Source organism: Pollicipes pollicipes, unplaced genomic scaffold (assembly GCF_011947565.3).
Source record: "Pollicipes pollicipes isolate AB1234 unplaced genomic scaffold, Ppol_2.1 Scaffold_6686;HRSCAF=7923_pilon_pilon_pilon, whole genome shotgun sequence".
Classification (NCBI taxonomy): domain Eukaryota; kingdom Metazoa; phylum Arthropoda; class Thecostraca; order Pollicipedomorpha; family Pollicipedidae; genus Pollicipes; species Pollicipes pollicipes.
Window position 1 is genome coordinate 2,671,717 of NW_023596921.1, and position 7,146 is coordinate 2,678,862.

Sequence of the window (7,146 nt, forward strand, 5' to 3'; positions counted from 1 at the left end):
GACACATGAGTTTCGAACGTTTTACTACTAAAAAAACGACGGTTTTCAAATTCTGCACAGGTGTCGCGTTACATCTGTTTTGATGCACAAATGTCTTCCCGTGCTATGTTGTGACATAAGCTGTCCAGTGTCGATAGATTGTCAGTTAGGTACAACCAACGTGACATTTTGTTGAAAAATGGCCATTTCGTGCAAAACGCGTCTACCGGCACAGAACATGCGTCCGCTTTGCACTCGTGCTGAATTTCATATTGGCCCTCATTTGAGACGAAATAGCCTCCGTTTCTGAATTTTGACTTTTGTCGCAACAAAGTGGCTGCGGCGAGATTTGTGTTCACTTGCATGTTGACAGCAACGTTAATTAATATTTGTTCCACCATTGTGTATAGTTTGCACCGGCAATCTGCTTTCAAACGGAGCGGGTCTCAGAAACAAAACCATGGAAATTGGCGAGCATCAAAAACGCTGTATGTTTCCAGTGGTGTAATCATGTTTTTTATATGTCATTCGACGCGTAATGGCGCGGCCAATACGATGGTGTAAATTAAAAAGCTAACGGATGTATTGTTTTTAAGTTATTTCAAAAAAAATCCCTCAAACGGCGCTCGATGCAGATATTGCAATTGCTGCAGAAGCTGTAGACATGCACAGAAACACTTGCCGCTGCATTTACACACTAACTGGACCATCCCCTTTCATTCTTAACTGAAAAAATCGCGGTTGGATAATTTTCGTTTTTTTCGAAAAATGTTCCCCCCAAAAATGTCATCACCCGTTGATCAAAAATGTTGTCAAGATGGGCTAATATCGCTTTACATCGCTTGCAAGTAAAACCAGCCTTCTATTTTCATTGGTTCGAGAGATATGAGTCTCGAACGTTTTACTACCCCAAATACTACCCCTTTTGAAATTCTGCACAGGTAATGCGTTACATCTGTTTTGACGCACAACTGCCTTCCCGTGCCATGGTGTGGCCTAAACTGTCCAGTGCCGATAGGTTTTCAGTAAGGTACAACCAACGTGAAATTTTGTTCAAAAATGGCCATCTCGTGCAAAACGCGTCAACCGGCACATAACATGCATCCGCTTTGTACACGAGGTGATTTTCATGGTGGCTTCATTTGAGACAAGAAACGTACGTTTCTGAATTTGGACTTTTTCGCAACAAAGTGGCCGCGGCGAGAGTTGTGTTCACTTGCATGTTGACAACAACGCCACTCAATGTTTGTTCCACCATTGTGTATCGTTTGCACCGGCAATCTGCTTTCAAACGGAGCGGGGCTCAGAAACGAAACCATGGAATTTGGCGCGCATCAAGAATGCTGCATGTTTCCATTAGTGCAATCATGTTTTATTATAAGTCAGTCGACTCGTGATCGTACGGCGAACACGATGGTGTAACTTAAAAAATTAACGCATGCATAGTTTTTAAGTTATTAGAAAAAAAGCACTCCCAAACGGCGCTCGATGAAGATTTTGCAATTGCTGCAGAAACCGTAGACATGCACAGAAACACTTGCCGCTGCATTTACACTAAATTTACCATGGTCTTTCATTCTGAAATGAAAAAACGCGTTTGGAAAATATTCATTTTTTCGAAAAATTCTACCCCAAAATTTTTGGTCATCACCCGGTGATCCGGACCGGACACCGGACACACGGTGTAGTCAACAAGTGCTAACAACGTTTTACATCGTTTACAAGTAAACACAGCCTTCTATTTTCATTGGTTCGATAGAAATGCGTTTGGAACGGTTTTCTACCCAAAAAATGGTCGTTTTCAAATCCTCCACAAGTGTTGCGTTACACCTGTTTTAAGGCACAATTGCTTTCCCAAGCCATGGTGTGACATAAACTGCCCAGTGCCGATAGGTTTTCAGTTAGATACAACCAACGTGAAATTTTGTTCAAAAATTGCCATCTCGTGCAAAACGAGTCAACCGGCACAGAACATGCGTCCGCTTTGTACTCGTGCTGAATTTCATATTGGCCCTCATTTGAGAGGAAAAAACGTCCATTTCTGAATTTTGACTTTTTCCGCAACAAAGTGGCAGCGGCGAGATTTGTGTTCGCTTGCATGTTGAGAACAACGCCTCTGAATGTTTGTTCCAAAATTGTATTCATTGTGTTCCAACAGATTTTAAGTTACACCATCGTGTTCACCATGCGATTACGCGTCGAATGACCTATAATAAAACATTAATGCACCGCTGGAAACATACAGCATTCTTGATGCGCGCAAATTTCCATGGTTTTGTTTCTGATACTAAATATCGAAAATTTTCCAAACACACTTTCCAGTAGAATGAAAGGGCATGGTTTATTTGGTGTGTAAATGCAGCGGCAAGTGTTTCTGTGCGTGCAAACAGTTTCTGCAGCAATTGAAAAATATACATCCAGTGCTGCTTGAGTATGCTTTTTCGAATAACTTAAATACTGTGCATGCGTTAATTTTTTAAGTTACACCATCGTGTTTGCCGTGTGATTACGCGTCGAATGATTTATCATAAAACACTAATGCACCACTGGAAACATACAGCATTCTTGATGCGCGCAAATTTCCATGGTTTTGCTCCTGAGAGTAAAAATTGAAAATTTTCCAACGCGATTTTTTTCATTTTAGAATGAAAGGGCATGGTCCATTTGGTGTGGAAATGCAGCGGCAAGTGTTTCATTGCATGCAAACAGTTTCTGCAGCAATTGCAGCGGGTGCTGACCAAAAATTTTTGGGGGCCATTTTTTCGAAAAAAATAACATTTTCCGAACGCGCTTTTTTCAGTTTAGAATGGAAAGGCATGGTCCATTTAGGGTGTAAATGCAGCGGCGAGTGTTTCTGTGCATGCAAACAGTTTTTGCAGCAATTGGAAAATCTATATCGAGTGCCGTTTGAGTGTTTTTTTCAAATAACCTTGGCCAAGCTTATGGCTGATCTTGTCACGGACGTTTTTAGTGTTTAAGGTCTTGTCCGCTCTGATTTTACTGTTGCTGGTATGTACTGGTGTCAACACTTCTACGATGCTTCACATAAACCTTTGCTGGAATATCAGCTGTGCATGAAGCAAACATCACGAAAATTTAAAACACGGAAAACACTGTGACATGTGGCAAATTGAAAACCACCTTGAACGTTGGAGTGCGCTACTGCTTTGTTGGTATGCGATGCTACTGTATGTGGGCGCCGATGGTGATCTGTGGCGTGTATCAGCCAGTCTTTTGGTAAGTATCTTGGTATGCTCATTGCCAAGCGATGTTTTAATGTTTTTCTTTTAGTTTGCACCTGGGACCGGGTTGCACCTAGGGCTTGCTTTGAGGAAGTAACTGTGAGGCCAAGGCATTGCTGTGAGTGAGGATAAGTTCAACAATTAAGGGGCAAATGTCAAGTGCAATATTTAACATCCCTATTAGTCCGCGTTGGGTTCAAGGAAGCCGTATATCTCAATTTGTCCCTTTGAGTTTTAATTGGAAGCGAGGTGTGAATGAAACAAAGCTATGACTAAAAAAAGCGCAGGCTTTTTACAGTGGAACATTTTTGGGATATCTACCCAACAATTCGTAGATGTTTAGCCCTACCAGTACCTATGCCCACAATGTCTCAAGATCTGTAGATGCCCAACTCAACCTGTTCCTTGACCGCACCCATGACTTTATCTATGCCATGAGATGTTCTAGCGATAACTTTGGTTGCCATGCGTGGGACGGCCGGGCCACGGCAGTGACTGCCGACGGTGGACGGGAGTAGGGCTCAAATGATTAGTTCCAAAATCTGTCATTTGAATAAAGAGCGGACAGGAGCCTCCATCTCTTTCTCTCCCCTCCCCCGGGCACTGGGCTTGCCTTCCAGAAAAAGTTCCTGAAGTGTACCCTGAGCCTGGCCCATCTCCCACTTTTTGAAACGTTCCTTCGCTTATGGCCCGCCATGACTCTTTGGCAAAAGGCGCCGTGCCGGTGAAACGGGTGCGATATCGCTGGCTGTGCCAGCAGAATGCTTGCAACTGAGCGGACGGCATGAGAAGGCTATGCACACAGCCAACAGCTTCAGGAGACCAGAGTGTCTCTTGCTTAAAACATTGCGAGACGCATGCAGCCTACAGCCATCCGTATACTTTGCCTTCTCGTTCGACTTTGAACCTCATAAATTATTTTTGGCTTCATGTAGGCAGGCACTTGCAGCACCGCGTTCAGCTGGTAATTGGAATCCATAACTGTAAGGCGCCTGCACCCCATCCGACGTTGAACATGCAGCGGACTGATGCCATGTCGGAGTCCTTAATATGACTAGGGGGGATGCAAGCCACCCGTGTAGCGACAAGGAGGCCGCTCGCTGCCGACTGGGTTTCTGTTCGAAACCTGATGAATAACTGTATGATAGGTTCAAAGTTCTGATGTTGAATAAGCAATCATCAAAATACCAAGAGATACAGGCGAGACGATATGATAATGCTAGAACGAAGCTAAATAAACACTTATTAAAAATTAGTATAATACATAATGCCGAAAAATCAGGCGCAGAGGTTTCACTTAATTTCATCAAGCAATTATGTCGGTCTGCAACACCGGGGTGATGTTTGCGCTACCGTGACGTAGCCACATGGTCAGCCATAACCTTGTTATGCTTTCGTTTTTCACTCCATATAATTATGTAAAGGATTTCGATATTGGAGGAGAGAGGAAAGTCTATGTTTGCTCCCAAAGTGGCTTTATTTCTCCACGGACACACGGGTTTATTGCAATGTTTAAAACAGCGTTGTGTTAACTCGTTCCACTTGTTTTTTTTTCGCGTCAGAGTCGAATGTTTACTGTCATCATTGATATGCGCTCATATTATTACATACAAAATGCGGTAAGGGTGGAGGAACAGCAAGTTGATAATGGGGAAAGGTGGCGCTCGTCCCCGGGAGCTCCCATGTAAAAGTGCTCCTCATATGCTGGCAAAAATAAGATGCATTAATAACATGATGGCCATGCGGTATAAATCATAGGTCAGTTAATGAATAAAACGAACCGAGACATTTATGTTTTGCTCAAAAGCAGTTTCCTGTCAACCCAACAAAGTATTATGAAGTTCTGGTTCATCCAGGTAACTTGACCCTTTCAAGCTTTCACCAAGGCATTGAGTTTTGTGATCCATTGGGTAAGCAACACGTCCAACTGGCTAGTATGTGCACACCTCGCATTACAGTATATTTCGCGTGTTGACGATGTGTTGCCAACGCTCGAGCTACGTAGCCAAACAGAACCACATCTATCGCGTTGAGTTGACCCTCCAGATGAATAGGTAGCAGATTTGAATAGAGCAGCCAACGCGAAGTGAGGGTGACCTGGAACGAGGGCAGGAATCCGTGTGTTATCGCTCACTCTGGCGTTTGTTTATAACTCCCAGGTATTGGCGTAAAGAAAATGCCCTGTGGAATACAAACCCTCACGCTACAATTCTTTGTTGACAAAATGCGCTAAAAATTTTTATTTTGTCAGATAATGGCCGACATAACGCACATTACGCGCGCGCTCACAAACCTATGGCATACGTTTTGCGAATGTAAAGGGATGTGAGCTAAAAGGCCAGCCCTCGTTTCTGGCAGGTGTCTAGTTTCTTGTCAGTGATTTTCTTTTCTCTTTTTGAGTGTGCTTTGACTTTGGAAAGTGCTTTGGTTGATGAACATCAATACATAACAATACCCTCCTTTCTTGCCGGGGTGACGACGACGACTCCAAACAGCTTTAGCCGCTGAATGCGTCGTTAAGCACCAGTAGCTCACATACAATATGTTATAGCATCCTGTTAATTGCATATAGTAACGTTGGATGAATTTCTTTCCGTCATCAATTTTGCGACCGTCGAACAAAAACATAGTCATTTACCATCGGGTATCATTAATACTTTGATGCACACCGAGATGTTTACAGAACAAATGACAGACCCAGCAGACCTATCTCCACGGCCTGGCAGGAGTTCAATGCGGAAGGCCGTGACTGGCCCTCTCAGCAGGTAGATACTAAATGTGGCAAGCGTAAAAAGCATGCTTGTAAATGCCGACAAAGCTGGCAGCCAGGTGTTTAGTGCCTTCTGCCTACTGACTTGATTACATCCCATAACAGTTATATGTTAACACGCAGTGGCAGCAAGGTAGCCAGCAGCAGGCTTGGTGGCGACGACAGTTCAGCCGGATGGGAAGGGAGTGACAGTAATCCACCGCTTGCGGATGCAGGTGAACTGTGCTGATACAGAGCCGGATGGGAAGGGAGTGACGGTAACTCACCGCTTGCGGATGCAGTTAACCTGTACTGATACAGAGCCCGAAGGGGTGAGGGCCCAAAGTATAGTACAAAATATGGCAGCAATGGCAAGCATTTATCTACTAGCCCTGGGAGTCCCATGCTAAATGTTCTGTTTTCAGGCCCACACTTCCCTTTTGAATCCTTTTGCTGCCAACTCTTCAGTAGAGTTGAAACAGAAAATAGATTTAATATAGTCACTGACAACCAATTAAAACATTGAGTACGAACGATCTTTCGACTTATATATATATATATATATATATATATATATATATATATATACATATACATGCGTGTGTGTATGTATATATTAGCCTAAAAATGCGACCGATGTGCTGTGGAACGTGTTGCGAGTTATTAGAAACAATATACATCGTAGGTTTTGATGTCTATGAAATATATTTGACAGGTGTTATGCAGCCGACGGGCTACAGGCTGTGGCTAAAGACTTCTGTCACAACCTCTGCCAGAAGGCGTATAGCTTTCCTGTATTTGACATATGGAGCCTGTCGCGTCGTCATTCGTCTAAAGCTGGCTGTCGCCAGTGCGGCTAATGGAAGGACCAGGCACTGTGGTAGGTGCTATAGTTGTGATACTGGCGGTCATTGCTGCACACGGCCGGCAGTGCTGCCTCAGAGACAGCACAGCAGCGATGGCACGATGGCATTGCTACTGCCTGTCGTCCCTTGCTCTTCCGGCTGACACCATGGGACAGTAACCATTAAGGAACCCATGGTTTCTCCAGTAGAGGCTCCGAGCTCCGCTTCCAATGTTGAGGTCCTGATTGTCAACACACCCACTGTTAAGACCGACTCACCCACGGTCCCAGCTTTCAACGGGTACATCAGTTGATGTGGCCTGTCATGGCGC